The sequence below is a fragment of the Arvicola amphibius genome, chromosome 13, assembly GCF_903992535.2.
Source record: "Arvicola amphibius chromosome 13, mArvAmp1.2, whole genome shotgun sequence".
NCBI lineage: Eukaryota > Metazoa > Chordata > Mammalia > Rodentia > Cricetidae > Arvicola > Arvicola amphibius.
The window spans coordinates 64,907,309-64,929,347 of record NC_052059.1 but is presented as its reverse complement, the minus strand read 5'-3'; the positions used below and the strand labels follow the sequence as shown (position 1 = coordinate 64,929,347).

Sequence of the window (22,039 nt, the reverse complement as noted above, 5' to 3'; positions counted from 1 at the left end):
TCTGCCTCTCGAGCGCTGGGATTAATGACGTGTGCCACCATCACCCTGCGACCCTCTCATCCACCTGCAGCCACTTCCCAGATTCTGGGATTACAAATGTGAAGCAACCCCACAAATTATTTTACAAATTTGAACTTTGAAATAAAATCATTTAAGCTAGTGGCAGAACCAAGATAAGGACCCAGGCATTTTTGACATCTAAGTGTCAAGCACGTTTCGACTTCTGGACCACCCGGGAGCGCTAATAAACTTGTTGCTTTAACCTTGCTCTAGGGTTAGGGTCCTTGCCCTCGGTCACACTCCCCCCCCCACTTCTCCACCACTTGGGGGCTCGCAGGCGCTCCTCCCGGCACCATCCACCTCTCTCCGCAGCGCTCGCGGCCGCCGGCAGGGGGCGCCGGCGCATGCAGGCTCCGCGGCCCCGCCCCCGGGCAACCGTCGATTGGGCCGGCGCGTGATGTCACGCCGGTTTAGCCAAACAAATGGGTTTCGGGGCGAGCGTTGGGCTCCGCCGCGCTGCGCTGAGCTCCCGGTCCGCCTCAGTGTCGGGGAGCGAGTCAGGCCTGCCGCTGCCGCATCGGGCTGCCGCAGCCCCGGGCCAGGCCCCGGCCGGGCAGAAGCACAGGTGGGCCGGGCGGGGGCGCGGGCGCGCGGCGGGCGGACACCGTGGCGGCTCCCGCTGCTCCCCGCGGTGGGGCCGGGCGTTGGGGGCGGGGACCGCGGGGCGCCGCGCTCGGGGGTGCAGCCGCCGCGTCCTCCCGGGCGCCGTCCGCGCGGCCTGGCCCCGAGGTCGTGCGTCCGCGGGTCCCCGGGCCCCGAGGCGGGCGACCCGAGCTAGGCCGCCGCGGGGGAGCTGCGTGCCGGGCGCGGGGAGTGGGGGAGGCGTCCCCGCGCAGGTGAGCGGCGCGTCTCCTCCACCCTCCCGGGCCCCGCCGTGGGAGCCTGCGGCGGTGAGGTCACAGTTCCGAGGCTCGGTGTGTGCCTGTGATGTCAGGGCTCTACCCGGAGAGACCGTGATGTCACAGCAGGCCCCGAGTGGCGACCTTGGCGCGCGGAAGGGCTGGGAGGACCCGCGGGGAGAAAAAGGAAGTTCAGTCCTCGCAGATTTGAACCGAAATCGTGGGATATCGGCTTCGTAGAATTTGAATGTAATAATTGTCAGGTGTTTAAACTTCATTTCAGGAAGCATCGTTAGTACAGTTTAAGGACATTTGGTTTAGAAGTAGAGAAATCGTGGGAGATCTTGAGGGGAGGCGGGAGAAGGGGTTTGGGGGTATTCACTGTGAGTGCCTTTCAGGAAGCTAAACTCAGTTTAATGGTTTGATAACAGCAGTTGCTGGGGAGGGGTGAGCGGGGGCAGAACCAACTGGAGTGCCTTTGGCTTTATTTACCTTTTTCTGGTTAGTGATCTGCTTGTTAGCCTTTTTGTTAGCGAATGGCCATGGCAAGATCTTAAACGAACTTATACGAGCTCTTTTAAAATAATAATCACCCGAGGATTTAATTTATCCAGTTGTTTTTTGCCCCCCCCCCCCCCGAAGGATAATTGGAGGTTTTCTGTGGTTATAGCTCAGCAACAAGACTTTTTTATTTTTTTGCTTTTTAAAAAAAAAAAAAACCCAGACTGGGCTGCAACTTAATATAATAACACATCTGAAGATTGCTTTTGGGACTGGTAACTAAAATTTCATCAGTAGTGCTTTGAATGCGAAATTATAAATTTTAGGAGATTTTGTGTATGATGATTTTCTTGGCTTTGACCTGCTTAGAAGCTGGTGTGCTGAACTAACCTGCAGGAGACATTCCAGAGACTCAGTCCTTTCAACTTTCCTTCCTTCTAGACTCTTGTTCAAAGATAGCAGACTTAAAACCGAAGCGTGCTTACAAATAGGGTCCTCAGCAGGAAGCCTTCATCAGAACTGTCCGTGCCTCCTCATGCACAGTTACTTGCAATAGTAGGGTCCCCTCTTTACAATACTTTCTGCTTCCCATTTGCTCTTCAAATATTTGCATTTTTATAGGCAAATATATCCTTAATAACTTTTTTTGAAAGGGTCTCACTCTAGCTCTGAGTGGCGTGGTACTTGCTGTGCTGTCTAGGCTGTCCTTGAACCCTCAGCCTGCCCCTGGTGTGCTGGGATTACCTGTGCGTGCCATCACACCTGGCTCCTTGAAGACTTTTAATGGCTTTCTGGATTTTGCATCAGTATGCAGATGCAATGCAAACTAGCACAGGAAATGAAAGCAAAAATTATTTGTTAATATTGGATTTGGATGTGTGTCCAGAGATTCAAGTCTAGTGTCTCCTGCAGGATCGGCACTGAGCTACATTCCCAGGCCCTGACTGTTGGATTTGACTGGCTCTGTCAGTGGTTCTCAACCTTCCTAATGCCGCAACCCTTTAATACAGCTGCTCATGTAGTGGTGACCCCCCATCATAAAGCTATTTCTTTGCTCCTTCATAACTAATTTTACTACTGTTATGAATTGTAAATATCTGGTGTGTGAGCCCTGTGAAGGGGTCGCTCACTCTATGTAAATAGGCAGTGCTAATATAAATGGAAGGGATGGGGTCAGTCTAAACGGGAGTAAAAACCCTGTAGCTGACCGCAGTGCTTGGCAGTGCTTGGCCACCTCACTGTCTATCTTGCTTCGGTGTTAGTTTTTATTTTTACGTGGAGAAAGAAGAGTGACTGGGTGGAGAATGAGAGTCTTCGTGTGTTCTTATGTTACTAAGAGACGGTGGTGGGCACAAGAAAGCCGCCTGCATGTGTGTCATTGCATAACAAGCCATGACTATGGAACATTTCTATAACCTGCTTCTGCTTCGATGCTTCTCACCCACGTCTTGCAGTTTTTGGTCCAGGAAGCAGCTTTTACTTAAATGGTTTTATGGAAATTGGAGATTAAGCTTATTTTTTAAAACATTTTGTCATTTAGTTCACTTACAGAATTTAAAGGGACTAAAGCATCATTTTGGCATCTGACGAATAAGGCAACATTGTGAGCAGAGTGTGGTATTAGATAGAAGTCCTTAGGATATGCTCATTGGCTCAGTTATTTTACTAACATGCTAAACATTTTCTACTTTATTTTCCAAACTTTATGCTCACCTAGTTTAATTTCTGTAATACTGGAATCCCATTGGGCTTCACTTGTGTCTTAATATTTGTTGGTAGGAGAACATACTCGAGAGACTTCATTTAGAGCTAGCTACTTTCCAAAATTTGCAGCTGTTTAAAGCCAGATACGTGGGGGAAGCGACTATGGTGTGATAAATGTCTTCCTTGTTAGGTCATTTGTGACAGGCAAAATTCAAGTGCATGAGCTGCATGCTGGCCTTTGGAGCAGCAACAGAGGGCCATTTGGAAATGATTTCTGTCGGTCCTGTCTACCTTATCTTTCCCACTTACATTGTCTATGGGATGTTGAAGCAGATGAGCCCACTGTATCATCCAGGATGGAGTTAATTAAAATGTATGTGGTTCTCAGTGTTCACTAAAATTACTTAACCTTTCATTTTCAACTTCATTTTCTAGTTACTGCACTCACGTCAGAAATGCTTAGCTTCATAACCTAGCTTGTCTGTTTCATACCTTAATCACAATATAAGTTTGCGGCTCCAGGTCTGTGCCAGTGTGCCCGCACAGTGTGAGTCTAAGTGTGCTCCAGGCCTGTGCCACTTTTATATCTTGTTTTAACCCTTATTTAGTAATCTGCGTAGTACCACGAGGTGGTGTCTTACAGGGAAGGATCTTAGCCTGTGTCCATCTCAGAGAGGAGAGCTATGGCGTCTGACTGAGGCGTCTGTCTGACTCTGCTTTCTTTCTCCCACAATTCTGTTCTATTTCACCCACCTATGTTCTGACCTATCAGGCCAAGCAGTGTTTTTTTTTTTAATTAATTAACCAATAAGAGTATCACATAGACAGATTACCCTCCTCCATCATGCTCAGCTTTGCACGGGTTCTGGGGATCCGAACTCAGGGCCTCATGCTGGTATGGCAAGCACTTTACCCCTCATCGATGGAGCTGTCCTGCACCTTTAATGCTCACTCACGGGCGTGAGTACTGGGTCTGGCGGCTTAGGCAGACTGCTGGTGCTGCTGTTGCACTTGGCTGGCCAAGTGTTCCATCCCGAGTGTCAGTGTGAAGAGGGTTAGAAACTCGGGTAGGAAGGCTGGAGTAGTTAACATAGGCTTGGACAAAGGACTCATCACACCACTGATGTGTATTGTCCTGGAGTGAGTGAGAAGGATGAGTGCCCAAGGCTGGAGCTAGTCTGTGGACGGTCAAAATTACATGTGTCCTCTCTTCGCCTTCCTTCCCTTCAATTTTTGGCTTTTTGAGACAAGAGTATTATCACATAGTTCAGGCTGGCCTTGAACTCATGGTCTCCCTACCACAGCTTTTCAAGGCCTGAGGCTCTAGGCAAGCTTCACCATGCCTGACTGTCTCCACTTTAAGATATGTGTGGATCTTTTCACTAAAGTGAGTTCTGTTAGTCTGTGGACTTGAGAAGCGCCTGAGCTGCTAGCCTTCAGTTTTCATATCTTCCTGACACTTTATGAGGAAAACCATTAATCGTTACAGAAAAATATTTGAATGTTGAATATCTAAATACCCACATCTGTAATTCCATAGCCATGAAATAGTTAGGTGGGTCTATTTTACTGCCTGCTCATTTCCCTCCTGTCTACAAGCCAAACTTAGATTTTTGTTGTATTTTATAATAAGTATACTTCACATGTAAATCCTTCAGAATACTTATTATTTACTTGATTTTAGGTAACATGTATGGTAAAGTGTCCAGGTCTGTGTCTACATATCCTGAGCCGTGTATCCTGTCAGGATCACAGAGCATTACGGTTTCACAGAGAGTCTCTGTTGTTCGTGAGTCTTCTGGCCCCGTCTGTTTAAACCCTCCTCCCTGCTCTCCTGGTGACCACTGGGCAGGCTTATGCCGGCTGTTACTGACTGAGAGTGGACACTGGAAGAGGTTGGAGACCTGTCTGACCTTGTCTGTCCTGTGAGGGAATCCGAATCTTCCTGGCCCACAGAGCGTAGCCTTTGCTTCTGTGGAAGAACCTAGGAGAGGGTTTTGTTTTAGAGTCCTTTTGAGTGAGGGTGGTGAGTGGCCCTGAAAGCCGTAACTGAAACTGGGGTGGCTCTGGAGTGAGTGGGGCTGCTGGGACTACTGTAGCCTCAGGTGAAGTGCCGAGTGTGTTGGGAAAGGTAGGGATGGCAGTCCCTACTAAAGTGGGCAGAACTGGGGCTTTGTGCTTGTGTCCTGGTGCTTTTAGGACAATGCTGTCCGAGCGCTAGGTGTGTGGCAGAAGAGACACTTCAGCAAAGTGGCCTCTCTAACTGCTTAGAGTGATATATAGTGACAAAGGCAAGTTACACAGGACACTTGATAAGGAAGAGGGATGGAAAGAGTAGAGAGTCAGCACAGTTCAGACTGGCCCTGTTAGAAATGGAGAGAGATACTCAGTACAGAGCAGGCAGGGTGTAGCCAGGTGAACTTTGGATAAAGAGATTAGGGCGACGGATGCCAGGTGCTCTTCATCAAGACAGTAATCCCGAAGGCATGTCCACTCCTTACAGCAGCTCTGCCCTGCACAGGCCCTGGATGATTTCAGGGTTCTGTTCCTCGCATTCCAGTGTCGACTTCCCACTTCCCCAGGTGCAGTCTTGTTCACAACGGCCACCTCGCTCTGGAGGTCTTAAACTTTGGCTGTGTGATTCAGGCTCCTTCAGAATAGCGTGCCAAATTTTTTTTTTGTGTGTGTGTGTGTGTGTGTGTGTGAGAGAGAGAGAGAGAGAGAGAGACAGACAGACAGACAGAGAGAGAGAGACAGAGAGAGAGAGAGACGCCAAGAGTGTAGACAGGACAGACATTCTGTATTCACCTAGATTTCTCCTTCCTTCCTTCCTTCCTTCCTTCCTTCCTTCCTTCCTTCCTTCCTTCCTTTTTTGTTTTTTTGAGACAGGGTTTCTCTGTAGCTTTGAAGCCTGTCCTGGAACTAGCTCTTGTAGACCAGGCTGGCCTCGAACTCACAGAGATCCACCTCCCTCTGCCTCCCGAGTGCTGGGATTAAAGGCCTGCGCCACCACCTCCCAGCCTCACCTAGATTTCAAAGTCTGCTCTAGAGAACTTTGGATTCTACACAGACTCCACCCTTGCAATGGGCAGGCGCTGATGGAGAGCACCCCTACTAGTACAAAGTTCAGTGGCTCTTTAGGGTTGGGGCTTGTCCCTACGACCTCTGTGGCATCTCTAGCTAACAATTCCAGCACTTGGGCTGTGTCCAGTGAAACCATGGGAGTGGCTGCTACTTGTATCCTTGGGGGTCCAGTCCCTAGCACGGTTTGTCTGGGAAGCAGAATATCAAGTCAGACTGTGGAACTTTGAGGCTTAACTGCTCTGGGAGGTTCTGTGCTTGCAGTAGTTTTAAGAAATGATTTATTTATCTTTTAATGTGTGTTCTACTCCCCTTTGGAACTGTGCCTGACTCACCATTGTATTTTGGAAACACTTGAACTGTTTGGTGTTACAGGCCGTGCTAGACAGCAGTTTGCTTTATGATGATTCTCATTTACTGATTTAGATGAAGGCCTGGATGTTAGAATTTTGAGTTGTTGCTTTGATTGGTCAAGATGTTTGGGGTTGTTGCTAAGGAGTGAAGATATTTTGTGTGACCTTTGGAGGACTAGGGGTGGAAGTCTGTAGTTTGAATATGTGTACCCCCCCCATTCTGTAGTGAATCCTAAACTCAAGTGAAGGGTTCTTAGGAGCTTCAGGCTGTGACTAGGTGTGTTCTCATGAAGGCTAGGGCTTAGAAGAGTCTTGGTGGAACCCTGACCCTTCTGCCATGTGAGAGCACAGTAAGGTGCTGGCTAGGAAGAACGGGCCCTCTCTGCTCTTGTATTGATCGTCGAGTCCCAGCCTCAAGAACCATGAGAAATTTGTCATAAATCGTCCATTCTCTTCATTACCAGACAAAGGCCTTTATTTATGGAGTCGGAGAAGTGAACTTTTTGTCTCTTTTTAAAATGCCTAGAAGTTTTGGTCTAAAGTATCAGTAGTAGGAGTACCAGAATTTAGGGAGAAGTTTTTAAACTGGTTTTCAAGTGTGGGTGGTTTCCTGTTACATGCATGTGTACCATGTACAGCCTGGTGCCTGCTGAAGTCAGAAGAGGATGTTGGGATCCCTGGAACTGAAGTTACAGATGGTTGGGAGCTGCCATGTGGGTGCTGAGAACCGAACCTGGGTCCTCTGGAAGAGCAGCCAGTGCTCTGAACCCTTGAGCCATCTCTCCAGACCCTTCATAACATGATTTGAAGGAGTGATGTGAAAACCAGACTCTAGTGACATCTTTGCCTATTTGTCATCCTAGGTTTTGTTGATGACATTGTTTCTTTTGCTCTCCTCTCTTTCTTGCCTGCCTGTCTTCTCACCTTTGCTGGCGTTTTTTTGCCCTCCAGATTCAGACTGTCCTGTGTCCTTGACCCTCTTAGGCTTTTCAGGAGTCATCCTTATATTTGCTAGGGTTGCCTCTGCTAAGAGGAGAACTTCTTTTGTGTGTCTGTTCACTTTGTGGTCACTGCTCAAGATGGATGGCATTCTCTATAGTAGTGGCCACGGAGTTCATAAGGAAGTATTTGTAAGTGGTGGGCTGACTCGCTTCATTAAACTGTGCTTCTACTAGAGTGACTGCAGAGCCTTGCCTGCAGTAGGTGCCTACTGCCAGCACAGACCTTGGGGTCGGTGTTTGAACCAGGAGCTGCTGCCACCACTATATTTGATAGCAGTCCTTTGGAGAGAATTTCATTTCTGTCTTTATGTGAGATTTTTGTTCCCATGTGATGCCACAATTGGAGTTTGTCTGCAATGTACTATATGAAGAATGGAAGTAATTCTCCCATATTATCCTGTGTGAAGATAAAGTTTCTAATTTTGTTGCTTCTCAACAAAGCAATGGCTTGTAGTTTTCTGAACAAGCCTAGTGAAATCAATGGTAACGTTTGTTTGATTTTTAAAATGTTGTTTTTTTTTTTTTGGTTTTTCGAGACAGGGTTTCTCTGTGGCTTTGGAGCCTGTCCTGGAACTAGCTCTTGTAGACCAGGCTGGTCTCGAACTCACAGAGATCCGCCTGCCTCTGCCTCCCGAGTGCTGGGATTAAAGGCGTGCGCCCGTTATAACAGAAAACTAGCTCATTCACAAGCTAGTACCATTGAGAAGTCCAAGGATGGGGTTTGACTGACTGCATACTTGTGTGTTCTGATCTCAGTTTTGCTTCCTTCTTTCCTTCCTTCCTTCCTTCCTTCCTTCCTTCCTTCCTTCCTTCCTTCCTTCCTTCTTTTTGACAGGGTTTCTCTGTAATCGCCCTGGGTGTCCTGGAACTGGCTCTGTAGGGGCCTCGAACTCATGCCTGTCTCTGCCTCCCAAGTGCTGGGACTAAAGGTGTGCGCTGCCACCACTTGGCTTTCCTTCCTTTATTTAATGAGCTCAACTTTTATGCTTTTTGTCCCTTTGTGGTCCTAGTACAATTGTCATAGCTCAGATCTCATGTCCTCATGCCATGTGCAGAGGGGAAGGAATTGTGTGTGAAGCCTGAGACCCCTTTTCTTGAGCAGAACTTGACTAACATACTACTTACACATCGCTATTGGAGAGGGGGTTCCTAAGGCCGAGGCCGGTAGCTGCAGACAGCACATGCTCATTCACCGCCCTAAGTCCACCTTTTCCTTGCTCCCATCAGCCAAGTACTTGTTTGTGAATTTATCTTTTCCTATTTAATCTGCCATTTTCCTAAGCCTCGGATGAAGTAGGGTAGTCTGGTGGGTAGAAGAAAGAAAACTATCCTTTGTTTCATGAGCACGCCGAGAGTGGGGATGAGCGTGTTAGGAGAGGTGGGGAGAAATGTACGGGAGTCTGTGCATAAAAAAACAGTGTGAATCACACGTGCAATTTCCAGTTGTCTGTGAAAATCATTGTGTGTGTGGTTTTGGACAAAAATTCCATAGGTGCTGTTTCCTCCCCTTTCTCTGGTCACTTTGTGTCTTAGATTTGGTACAGCCTAAGCTGAGCCAGAGATCAGTCTCCTGGCTCAGCCCCTCACCTACTGATGCTACTCTCAAGTTTGAACATACCCTGACTTTTGATTACCATACTTATAAACCGTTTTTGTAACTATTTTACATGGCCTCACCCTCTTCTACTTTTTCTTCAGCCGTGCCTGTCCTTTTACATTGCTTCCCATATAGCCAAAGCCAGGTATGGTGGGACACACCTGCATTCCCAGCACTGGGACGGGGGTGGAAGGAGCATCAGGAGCTCAAGGCCAGGCTCCGCTGTGTTTGAGGGTAGCCGGGGCTTTGTGAGACCTTATCTCAAAAAAACCAGTAATCAAACCCAAACCATAGTAATCTATTAAAAAGAAAAATCTGTTCCCATCAAACTTCCTTGGGTCCTCAGGTCCACCTCACCTTTCCGGTTCCTTAAACCCCTATATGTGCATATTGAATACTTACTACCTAGTACTTCTGTTTCAACATATGTGCATTTGCTTAATTGTTCTCCAATCGTCTCATGTGTATTAGCCTTATTTCCTCTTCTAAATCATAAGCATCACATGTTATTATGTCCCTAAGTTGCAGACATATAATTGAAGATTTAGCTTTTCCTTAATAAGGTTATAATATCGCAGGTTATTTAAATTTGTATCCTTAAAGTTTCTTAAAGTTTTCTACTTTGTTACTAACTTTGAGATATGTTGTTAACACGTTGGGGTGTTGGGAGTTTGTGTGTGTGTGTGTGTGTGTGTGTGTGTGTATGTGTGTGTGTGTGTGTAGTGCTGGAGATTAAACCCAGGGTTTCACATGAGCTAGGAAACTGCTTTTTAAAAGTTAAAATGATTGTTTATATAATTGCTTATTTGAAGCCATAGAATCACTCTAGGAACTACAGAAATAACTTTTGATTAGCTGGAGTTTCTTAAGATAAAAAATCTGTATTTGATAAGGATGTCTCAGAGGACCCATTTACTTTCTTGTTGAAGAACCAGAAGAGGCAGACCAGTTTCCAAAGTAGGGCAGGAGATCTTATTTCAAGTTCAGACATCAGGCTTGGTCCCTGGGGGTTCTCAGTACTTCACAGCCCCCACTCACTTAGTTGTAGAGTGTAGGTTCTGTGGTCCAGGCTGTTGGCTATTTTAGATGAACAGTTCTCTCACTCTCTCGGTATTGTGATAATGCTGGTTCTTTGGTGTGCTATGAAGAGGACGATCAAAAGATCTGGAAAAGAAGTTCAAAGAGGGTCTGAGAACTTGACCCCCACCCCCAGTTCTTTGGCAGTTGTAATGATTAGCTTGATGAAAAAGAAATACATTGATGCTTTCATTTGTGGAATTTTAAGATCCATTATTTCCTGGGAAATGCACACCCATTTAATAGCATTGATGCTAAGTGCATTAGTTTTTTTGTTTGAGACAGTATATGCCTTTGGGAATCTTTAGCTTGCCTGTCTTGCTTGAAATGTGTTTTCTTTGTGTGTCTGGGTATGTGGCTGAGCACACTCAGGCTAGAGGTTGACACCAGGGGTTTCTAGTAATCACTCTTTATCTTATTTATTTTTAAAGATTTGTTTTTGTTTTATGTGTGTGTGTTGCCTATTGGTATGTCTGTGCACCATGTGTGTGCAGTGCCTGTGGAGGCCAGAAGAGGGTATTGGATCCCAGTGGACCTGGAGTTAAAGATGGTTGTGAGCCCCTGTGTAGGGGCTGGGAACTGAACCCAGGTCCGCAAGAGTAGCAAGTGCTCTTAATGGCCGAGCTTTCTCTTCACCCCCTTTGATCTTATGTTCTGAGACAAGGTTTCTCACTGAATCTGGAATTCACTGATGGACTAGACACTCACAAGAGCCTCTGTCTCTGCCCCCTTGGTGCTGGGATTACAGACTTGGTCTGAAATGCCCTGGGTGTGTGTGTGTGTGTGTGTGTGTGTGTGTGTGTGTGTGTGTGTGTGTGTTGGGGTTTTGAACTCAGTTCCTCATGTTTGGGTAAGAAACACTTTACCCTGCTGATCTATTTACCTGATTAAATGTTAATGTAGAGAATGAAGCTTAAGGATTTACCCCACCCCTAACTCACTTTAGGAGACGTGAGAAGGGGAGTGCACACTTGTGAAGATATTGATCTGGCATAATGTCCCATGCTTATAATCCCCACACTTGAAAGCCTGAGACCAGACGACTGTATGGCAAGACCCTACATCAGGAAGGAAAAAAAAGTGTTGGCAAGACAGTTCAGTGGATCATCAGGCCTGACGATCTAAAATTAATGCCCAGAGCCTACATGGTGGAAGGAGAAAACGTACTCCCACAAGTTATTCTGTGACCCACATCCATGCTGAAGCACACAAATGATCGCAAAATAAAAATGTAATTATTTTTTAAAATGCAATCTTTCTTTGGTAAAGGTCTTTTCATGAGCCCTGAGTGTTTTCTAGCATTCTTCTGGTTGGACTAACTCTTGAATCCATCTTTTTTTACCACTTTGATTTTATTTATTCATTTTTTTTGTTTGTTCATTTGTTCATTCAAAACAGGATCTTTTTCTGTAACCCTGGCTGGCCTAGAACTTGCAGTAATTAGACTAATTGCTGTTTAAGACATTTTGTATTGGTTTTATCAGGCTCTTAGTATAAACATCTTATTCAGAGAATTTCAGCTTAATTTCATTTGCCTGGTGTGTTTCTTTCTTTTTCTTTCTTTTTTCTTTTTGTTTTGGGTTTTTTGAGACAGGGTTTCTCTGTAGTTTTGGAGCCTGTCCTGGAACTAGCTCTTGTAGACGAGGCTGGCCTCGAACTCACAGACATCCGCCTGCCTCTGCCTCCCGAGTGCTGGGATTAAAGGCATGCACCACCACCGCCCGGTTGGTGTGTTTATTTCCAAACGGTTACTGCTCATCACACTCACCAACTGTGTGACTGCTTGGAGCCTTCTACGTTTGAATGTCCAGTTCTACATTGCTGAAAAATAATGTTAGAAAGTACAGCCTCGTCTTCAAGAGAGTTTACTTTGAAAAGGTTAGTGATTATTATCTATGCTAACATGTATTCCTGAGGACCCACTGCTGACTAAGAATTTCTAAATAGTTGATGGTTTTGTTTGTAACTTTCCAAGCTTAATAGACACAGTCTGATATTTGACTCTTTTTTGTTATACAGTACTGGTGATGAAACCCAGGTCCCCACAAAACCTAGGTTTTGAGCTATAGTTTTGGTCCAACATGTTGTTTTTTTCTCTTGACACCAGAAATGGTAGATGATGTCTCCTTTTGTGTTGAAATGTGTGGATGCTTAGCCTTCAAGGCTATTTGTGTTTGCAGTGGATCCATACCCACTGGAGAGCTGTGTCTCACGGCTGAGTACTAGTGCCAGAAAATAGGGCTTGCTGGAGATGTAGTTTTCTGTGTGCATAGCATCTGCAAGACTCTAGTAGTCTTTGGTGCTAAACATCTCAGATTTAATGTATACTTCTAAAGTAAAGAACTTTTTTTTATTTTATATGATGTAATTATAATCATTACATAGAAATATGTAGAAAATGGAGTCTAAACTTATATATCCAAAAATAGACCCAATCTCAAATGATCTAAGAGTAGTTAATTTATAAATGTATGATGATGCTTACCAGTAATCTTAACAGGGGATGGGGTGCTAAGGCAGGGGGATTTTGTGTTCAAGGCCAGCTTGAGCTACATACAGTGAAACAAAAAGAAAACTGTGTGTGTGTGTGTGTGTGTGTGTGTGTGTGTGTGTGTGTGTAGGTGTAGGTGTAGGTGTAGGCAGGTCTTGTTTATGTAACCTAGGCTGGCTTTGAACTTCATCCAGATTCTTCTGCTTAGTGTAGGATTATGGGAGATGTACCACCAAGGTTGGCTCAAACAATAAAACTTTACATATTTATGTTTATGCCGTGGGAAAGGGTAACATGCATATTTGAAGTGGTGTTGACAGCTGGATGTGGTGGCTCACACTTGTAATCCTAATGCTTGAGGAACTGAGGTAGCAGGATACCACAGGAGTCTGAAGACAGCCTGACTTACTTACACAGTGAGTTTCAGGCTGGCTTAGACTACCTGTTTCAAAAATAAAAGGGGGAAAACAAAACCTGTTGAAAAGGCCACCATCTGTGGTCAGTTTGATACATCTATTTCTGCATTTAATCCATCTGCAGGCTTGCAAATGTTCCTATTTGCAATTCTTCAGGATCTCTATTCTTGTCGTTCCCCCCCCCCACACACACACCCAATAAGCCCTGTTAAATGATTCTTTTGGCTAATGGGACCTTTTTTTGTTGATTTTTTTTCCTTAAAAATACCGGATTTATTTATTTTTCGTTGTATGCTTTTGAGTGTTTTGCTTGTATATCTGTGCAACACATGCATACGGTACCCACAGAGGCCAGAAGAGGGCGTCAGATTCTCTGACATTTGAGTTATAGATAGTTGTTGTCATGTGGGTGCTAGGATTTGAGCCTTGGGTCATCTAGAAGAAGAGCAGCAGCTATTCTTAACTGCTCAGCCATCTCCAGCCCCTTGTTGGCTTTTTAACTGCATTTGGTTGCTTTTGCCTGTTTCTATTAAAAACAGGTGAATGAGACACTAAAAGATACCCAGTGTAGCTTAATGGGACATATTTTCTCATCCCTCCTCAAAGGAATTGACTTCTCAACTTTTCCGTTCCCTTTCCTCTTTACAACACTTCAGTTTTCTTATAGCTAGTATGAGGTGGTTTGAATAAGAATGGCCCCATAGGTCCATATATTTGAAAGGTTAGTCATCAGTCTATGGCACTACTTAAGAGGGATTAGGAGGTGTGGCTTTATTGAAGGAAGTGTGTCAGAGAGGGTGGGATTTGAGGTTTCAGAAGTCCCAGAGGCTTTCTCTCTTCTGCTGCCTTCAGATCTGTATGTAGAACTCTGAACTACTTCTCCAGCACCATGTCTGCATGCCTGCAGCCATGCTCCCTGCCGTGATGACAATGGACTAAGCCTCTGAAACTGTAAGCTAGCCCCATTTTTAAATGCTTTCCTTTCTAAGAGTTGCTGTGGTCATGATGTCTCTTCCGGCAACAGAACACTAAGACATAGTGGTTCTTCAGGCAATTAGTTCCACAAAGAATCATCTAAAACTATGACCATGTTGTAAATGGTTCAGAATTCCAAAGGTGTCGTTTCCTTTATCTGTCTACTGGTTACCCAGTCCCCTCTTTAGAAACAACAGGATTGCTCGTGTATTACCTGCTCTTTCAGCACATATAAAAACAAACACATAAAATACAAATCTAAAAAAAATTTAAAAAATAAATATATGGTACTTTGCTTTTGTTAATTTTTAAAACATTTTTGTCATTCTTTATCTTAGTATATGACCAAAGTAGATAGAAAGCCTGAACAGTAGGTTAAAAGCAAGTATTTCGGATACAAGAGTCCAGGAAGCACTTAGGCATGGTGCACTTTTTGTAATGGTTCTCTTTCTCTCTCTCTTTTAAGTTAAGGTATAATTAACACTGGAAAAATGCATGTATGTGGCACGGCTGGCTCTGGGGTTTTGGTGGTCGGTACTTGTACGTGCCGCCTGCACTCATGAGCACCATCATCTAGTCTGGCCGCCAGCTCTTCCCTCCCGGTGCTTTCCAGGCTCTGGGGGATCTTTCCCTTCATGTATGCTCCAAGTCCTTGGTGGCCTGTCTGGATCTCCTCTCCAGATGGAACTGTTCTAGGCAGTGGGGTTCAAGGAGCAAAGGTTACATGCCAGCCTTTTAAAAAGGAAAGTTTCTAGAAGCTGCCCCTTCACAGCAGTTTTGCTAGCCAGGATGCGTTTTACGGTCACATGAGAAGTCAGGGAGGTTGGAGATCCAGCCATCACCATCTTTCTGTGTCTAGTGAACACCACTCTGCTGTCTGTGAGTCACCAGAAGCTGAGCTGCTACGGAGGACAGGCAGCTGGAGAGCACATCTGCTTTTTCTTGCTGTTACAGTTTTTATAGTTGCTAATCTCATAAGTATAAAGGAATTATGGCCGAGGCCATCTCTGATTGGCCCAGTAGGATAGGTAGAGAAAGTAATTCTATCCTAATGTAATGTATTGACAGTGCCTTGAAAATGCAGACTGTCCATCAAGCAGATGATTGACACACATGTGGCACATTTCATTGTCCTAACAGGAAACTAATGGTTGATGGAAAAGAAGAAAGACTTGAACTCAGAAATGCTTCAGATCAGCGTGGTAATGAGTGGAGGAAGCATAGTGTGTCAGCCTGCTGCGGTACAGCCGCAGGGCAGGAGTGTGTCAGCCTGCTGCTGTACAGCCGCAGGGCAGGAGTGTGTCAGCCTGCTGCGGTACAGCCGCAGGGCAGGAGTGTGTCAGCCTGCTGTAGTACACCCGCAGGGCAGGAGTGTGTCAGCCTGCTGTAGTACACCCGCAGGGCAGGAGTGTGTCAGCCTGCTGTAGTACACCCACAGGGCAGGAGTGTGTCAGCCTGCTGTAGTACACCCGCAGGGCAGGAGTGTGTCAGCCTGCTGTAGTACACCCGCAGGGCAGGAGTGTGTCAGCCTGCTGCGGTACAGCCAAAGGGCAGGAGTGTGTCAGCCTGCTGTGGTACAGCCGCAGGGCAGGAGTGTGTCAGTCTGCTGTAGTACACCCGCAGGGCAGGAGTGTGTCAGCCTGCTGCGGTACAGCCGAAGGGCAGGAGTGTGTCAGCCTGCTGTGGTACAGCCGCAGGGCAGGAGTGTGTCAGCCTGCTGTAGTACACCTGCAGGGCAGGAGTGTGTCAGCCTGCTGCAGTACAGCCGCAGGGCAGGAGTGGACTCCAGGAGTTTGAGAGCCTCTGTCAGTGAAAATGAAAGCTAGATTAGGGCACAAGGTTAATTTAACTTTAATTTTTTATTTTTTGTCTATTTTTCTTTCCTATCTATTTCACCTGTAGATGGACTATTCACAGTCCACGTGCTTCAGCATCCCAGCGCTGTGATTTCTAATTGTTCTCTTAGCCTAAAGAAGAAAAAACAAAGTAATAAACATATGTCCTGTTTGGCTTTCTTTTACAGAAATTTGCATGTTTTGTTTTTTTATGTAATTATTTTTGTTGAGATTCTCTAAATTTTCTTTTTACTCTCCAGTTCAGATGGGTTCAGATTACATAAAATATATTTTGCCAAAACTCTCTAGTAGGCGGTTGAGTTGTTTCAAGTGCATTTCTATGCTGGGTGTGGTAGGGTATGCCTATAATTCCAGCACTCAGATGCATACGGCAGACCAATAGTTTGAGGCCAGTCTGGGCTACATAGTGAGGGTTTTTGTTCTCTTTTGTTTTGCTTTGTTTTTACTTTTTTTTTTAATTAAAAAAACTACAAATAGGAACTGTGAGTTGGTCTTAAGAAAAGTTGGTAGTGTTTTTCCAGCTAATACTATGGAGAGTGTTCCAAGCTATCTTTACTGCTGAAATAGGTCGGAGCAGTTACTAAAAGGTGATCTATAGCCCCAGCTGCTTGGGAGTCTGAAGATAGATTGGGCTCAGGACTTGAGCACCAGCTTAGGTTGTATAAGGAGCCTGTACCCTCCTCCCCCATGAAGGAAAGTATGTGTATATTTTTATACCACATGGCGAGGGCTTAGCAGAGATCTCTTAGCTCTCATGGCATACAGCATATATTACCTTGTACTTGGTATACATATGAACTCTGCTTTTCTCTCTGAATTTTGGGGGAGTGTTAGAAAAAGGGTTATGTTTCTGATTGGGAACCTTTACATGGCTGTTACCAAATACCTGAGAGAAATAAAGGAGAAAGTGTTTATTATGGTTCCTTGTTCTGGAAGAATTTCAGTCCATCTTGGCAGGGAAGGCAGATGATGGAGTGGACTTCAAATGGGAGCCTGAGGTGCTGGCCGATTCGCATAGTGACAGACCAGTAAGTATCCAGGACAGGGGGTAGGGATGACCTTCAGATGCCCACCCTCGGCGGGAAACAAGTGTCCCAACAAAAGATAGTAACAGACTTTTCAGTTCCAGCCAGACCAACTCAGTAGCAGTGTTTTGTGCTTTCTAGGAGGGAAGGGAGCTTAAATATTATAATGCAAGTTATCATACTTTTGAATTATCACTAATTAAAGAAACTTTAATGAGAGCTTGGTACCCATTACCTACAACAGGGGTTTTGAGATACTTCCAGTACAGAATCCTTCATTTGTCCGGAGGTCAGATTTCTCCTTATCTCTCCTGTTTCTTAGAGCATGACAACACAGCAGTGAAGGCTGCATGTCAAAGACTCCAATACTGAGCTGTGTGACTCCAGGGTCCGTCATAAGGTTTTTACTGCTTAGAATAGAAACTGATGCTGGTCGCGTACTTTACATTGAAAATGGCACAAACCATAGTGTTACAGAGAGATTCGTTAAGTGAGTATATAAGTTGTTTTGTTTCACGAGCACGTACTTTTTAGGGGAAACTGGAGCTATAAGAAGCTGAGGGCAGTATCTGATGGTTTGCTTATTGCTGACATCCACCATTACCTAACTAATTAGACCAGCAAGCACTTGCCCTGAGATTCATATTGGTGTCTCCCCGTGTCTGGGTTGCTGTCATTAAATAGATAAATCTAACTCCTTTGGACTATTAGACATCACCTCAAGAAGGTCTGTGCTGACACCTTATTTAATCGCCACTGCTGATTTTCCATTGTGCTTCCCAGCTCCCTTGCGCTTCCCCTCTCTGAAGGAAAGACGGTGGGTATCTGTGATCGTCTTCTTACCTTAGCACTGTGCTCCGAGTGCTGGGATTAAAGATGTGTGCCACTGCTCCTGGCCTGAAATATTTATGCATGTCTGCTGTTTTCAGCCCTTTTTAACTGTTAGTCCTTGAGAGCTTTGTTTCTTTGTCTACTGCATTCCAAGTACTTAACATGCTCAGAAGACATTTGTCACCTGCAGAAGGTAGGAAGAATGTAACTATGAAGTTAGCAACAAAATAGTTTACATAGAAAATATTTGTGTTTAAAACTATTTTCATTAATTAAAAAATAATTTAGGAGTGGAGCCCAGTGTGGTGGTACACACCTTTAATCCCAGTACTTTGTTTCCTGCCTTTTAGAACAACTTTGAAGCAATGGAAAACACACACGCGTGCACGCATGCACACGCGCTTGCACACACACATGGAGGCATGTTAGGTTGTGGGGCCTGGCTAGTGGAAGAAGGTCACTAGTGTGGGCATCTGAGGGTCATACCTGCCCCTTGTCCTGAATGTTTATTGGTCTGCCACTATGCAAGGGAGGTAGAGGCAGACAGAACTCAGAGTTCAAGGCCAGCCTGGTCTACAAAGTGAGTTCCAGGACATCCAGGGCTACACAAAGAAACCCTGTCTCAAAAAACCCAAATAAATAAATATAAAAATAATAATTTGGGAGCTTAAAATAATAAAAATTATTTATTTTGGAGACTACTGTGTTCTGTAATGATAGCAAGGATAAACAGACAAGGAGTGTGTGTACACACACATATTTTTTCCCCTTTTTTTGGCATTGCTGAGTCTTCAACCCAGGGCCTTGCACATGCTGAACAGGTGTACTGTGCTAAGCTACATCCCCAGCAAAGACTGTTTATTCTGTTGGTGGAAAAGGCGCTGAGTTTTGGCTTAATATGACTCAGTTCAGATCCCCAGCACTTACATAAAAAGCTAGGCCCTGCAATAATTGCTGTAATCCCAGCATTAGGGAGGTAGATAGAGTTAGCTAGCTAGCTAGGCAGCCTACCTGAGTCAGTGAGCTCCAGGTTCAGTGAGAGACCCTGGTCTTAAAATTGAAGTAAAGAGTGATGAAGACACCCTGTATTGGCTCCACACCTGTGCATATATGTGCATGTTCGCCTGTACATATGTATACTATATATACACACCTGTGCATATATGTGCATGTTCGCCTGTACATATGTATACTATATATACACACCTGTGCATATATGTGCATGTTCGCCTGTACATATGTATACTATATATACACACGAAGCTGAAAGGTCAAAAGAAAACTACAGCATCTACCTCATGCCTAGTGTAGCATCTTTTCAGCTTAATAGGGATGGGATAGTGAGGAAAACTCCATTAGATTCCAGTTGTCCCACAGTGTACAAATAAACATCTGTCTCCTATCGGAGCCCTCGAGGCTTCAACAGAGAGAGGTATGGCAATGTAGTAACTTGCTTGACTTCATTCTTCATCTGGAGTTGTGGTTTGAATCTGAAATGTCTCCCAAGGGCTCCTGCATTGAAGCCTTTCCCGCTAATGCAGTAGTGCTTAGAGGTGGGGCTTTGAAGCTCTGGGTCATGCTAGGCCAAGTGCTCCATCCCTGAGCTGTATCCTTAGCTGGGTTTACAGCTCTCTATCACCAGGCTTGGAGTATCTCATTGTGACATAATTTGCATTTCCCCAACAGCTAATGTGAGTGACCATCTCTTCATGTTTGTTAGTATATCTTTTTTTTGGAGAAATGTCTCTTCAAACCCTATTTTGTTGAGGATTGAACCCAGGGCCCAATACATGTACATGTCCTGTTACATATAGTCCATCTGGGATATTTGTCTTCACTTGTTTTAACCTAGTTTAAGGCCTAGAAATAGTCAGTCTTCGTTGCTAGTAATAGTCTTAGTTTGTCTTCATTGATGTCCTGAGACCCTTGAAAGTGAGGGTAGTCAGACTATTGAGACTGAGTCTGGGTAGCATTTATTTATGTTTTGTTCCTTGAACTCACTGTGTAGAGGAGGTTGACCTTGAATTTCTAATCTTGCTTCTTTACAGCTGCTGGGATTATAGGTGTTAACTGCTTCTGGTTTTGTATAGTCTGGGGATTGGACCTAAGGCTTCCAGAATAGTAGGCAGTGCCATGATCGTGAAGATGGTTTTCCATGGCTCTCCAGATGTGCTAATAACCCTGTGGCCTCCCCAGATGTGGGAAAGTGGACTGCATAGTTTTTGGTAGTGAGGGCTGTTCTTGTTCTCCCCTGAAAGGGAAAACGGTTTGGCAAGTACTCTGCTAAATGAATCACATTTCTAGCTCCTCAACACCCTGTTTGAGGCAGTCTTAAGTAGCCCAGGCAAGCCTTGAACTCTTGGCTTCCTGGCTCCACCTCAACTGCTGGGATTCATCTGGAGGTTCAAAGCATGGTTCTGGAGGAGTTGGTTTAGCTCTGGCGGGGACTCCTGGTGGACGGCTTTACAGTGGTAGAAAGGCTTGGGAGGGAGGGAGCACTGCTGGAACACTACCTTAACCCTTCCAAAGGCAAAGCCACCACAACCCAAGGATTGTTTGTTTGTTTGTTCGTTCATTCATTCATTCATTCATTCATTCATTCATTCATTCCAAGATAGGGTTTCTCTGTGTAGACCTGGCTGTTCTGAAACTCACTCTATAGACCAGGCTGGCCTTGAACTCAGAGATCCGCCTGCCTCTGTCTGGTCTCTGGAGTGAGCCACCTAAGGATCTGTTTTACTTGGGTCACCTCTTAGCAGTCCACACCACTTCCCAACAGTGCCATGCTAGGATCACACTTCCAACACTCGGGGCCCAGTGTTCAAAGCATTTCCAATATATGTTCAATAATCATTGGTAATGAAGTTAGGCGAATTTGAAAGCTGGGCAGTGGTGGTGTGTGCCTTTAATTCCAGCACTAGGGAGACAATGACAGATGAATCTCTGAGTGACCTTGAGGTCAGCCTGTTCTATAGAGTGAGTTCCAGAACAGCTAGGGCTACACAGAGAAACCCTGACTCTTTGAAAAAAAAAAAAACCAAAACAAACAAACAAAAACAAGAAGAAGAAGAAAGAAAACAAAAACGAACAGAAAAAGGGCAGACTTGGAGATACCTGGAAAAAACCAAGATATGAAGTTTGAGACTCTAGAGAGTCGCTACAAAATGGAGAAATGCCTATTTGAACACATTGTCTCGTTTTAAAGGTAGGCACTGAAATATGATTGTTTTGCTGGGAGTTAAATTCTAGGTTAAATGATGAGATTTAGTATGCATGTTATCGTAGTCTTTCTCAGTACGTAGAGCGTGGTCTCTGGCTCTGAAGGACTGAGCTTTGTAGCTGAGCAGCAGTGCACTGCCTTTCAGACTCGAGTTCTACACTCCTCACAGGTTGTTCTTGTGGGGACCAGTGAGAAAGTCCCATGTGTACAGATTTCTGGGATCCCTTCTGAGAAACCTAACTATCATGCCACTATTAGGCAATTGAGTGTTACCGCCAGTTGGTACCAAGAGATAGTTTTCTAATTATTTTCACTAAGAAGATGGCAGCATTTTCCTGGCACACATCATTCTTTGTTTCTGCAGTGCTAAATTGGATGTCAGAATAGAATTTGGAAAGAAGAGTTTTGCCTTTGCCTTTGACTACTATAACTTTCTTTCAAGAATATTGTAGGATTTGTCACACAAATATGCATACTTAATCTTTGGAGGAAGAGAGTTCTCTTGTTGGCAACAAACAATTGCATGGGTCAGTTACCTACCTACCTGGGTCTCAAGTAGAGGGGACATGGGGTCTGTGATGTGACAGCAGAGGACATGGGGTCTGTGATGTGACATTAGAGGGGACATGGGGTCTGTGATGTGACAGTAGAGGACATGGGGTCTGTGATGTGACAGCAGAGGACATGGGGTCTGTGATGTGACAGCAGAGGACATGGGGTCTGTGATGTGACAGCAGAGGGACATTACAGAGTAATCTAATGAGCCATCAGCCAAACAGTAGCCAGATGGGGAGTCATTAGAGGAGTTGATTGATCCAAACATTGAGAAATCGATGCACTCATTTAACATATACGCATGTATATTTTAAAATGCAAATTTTAAAGAGCATCAAAACATTTTTTTAAAAAAACATACGATTAAACTTGGGATTCTATGTAAAAAAAATTGAACAAGGGATTTTTCTGCTTTTAAGGTACACAAAAGAAAGAATAATATCTAGATTTATTGCTT

The 22,039-nt window shown here is 44.8% G+C and overlaps 1 protein-coding gene across 4 annotated transcripts in view; it reads left to right on the top strand.

Moving 5' to 3' along the window:
- The first annotated feature begins 483 nt into the window (after nt 1–483).
- Fbxo34 (F-box protein 34) overlaps nt 484–22,039 on the top strand; it is a 63,150-nt gene continuing 41,594 nt past the window's right edge. For 3 of the 4 annotated variants that reach the window (XM_038310456.1, XM_038310458.1, XM_038310459.1), the window contains exon 1: nt 492–625. The gene's annotated coding sequence lies outside the window, so the exon portion shown is untranslated. Of the gene's footprint in view, nt 626–22,039 lie in introns of all 4 variants that reach the window. The other variant, XM_038310454.1, reaches the window with a different exon arrangement.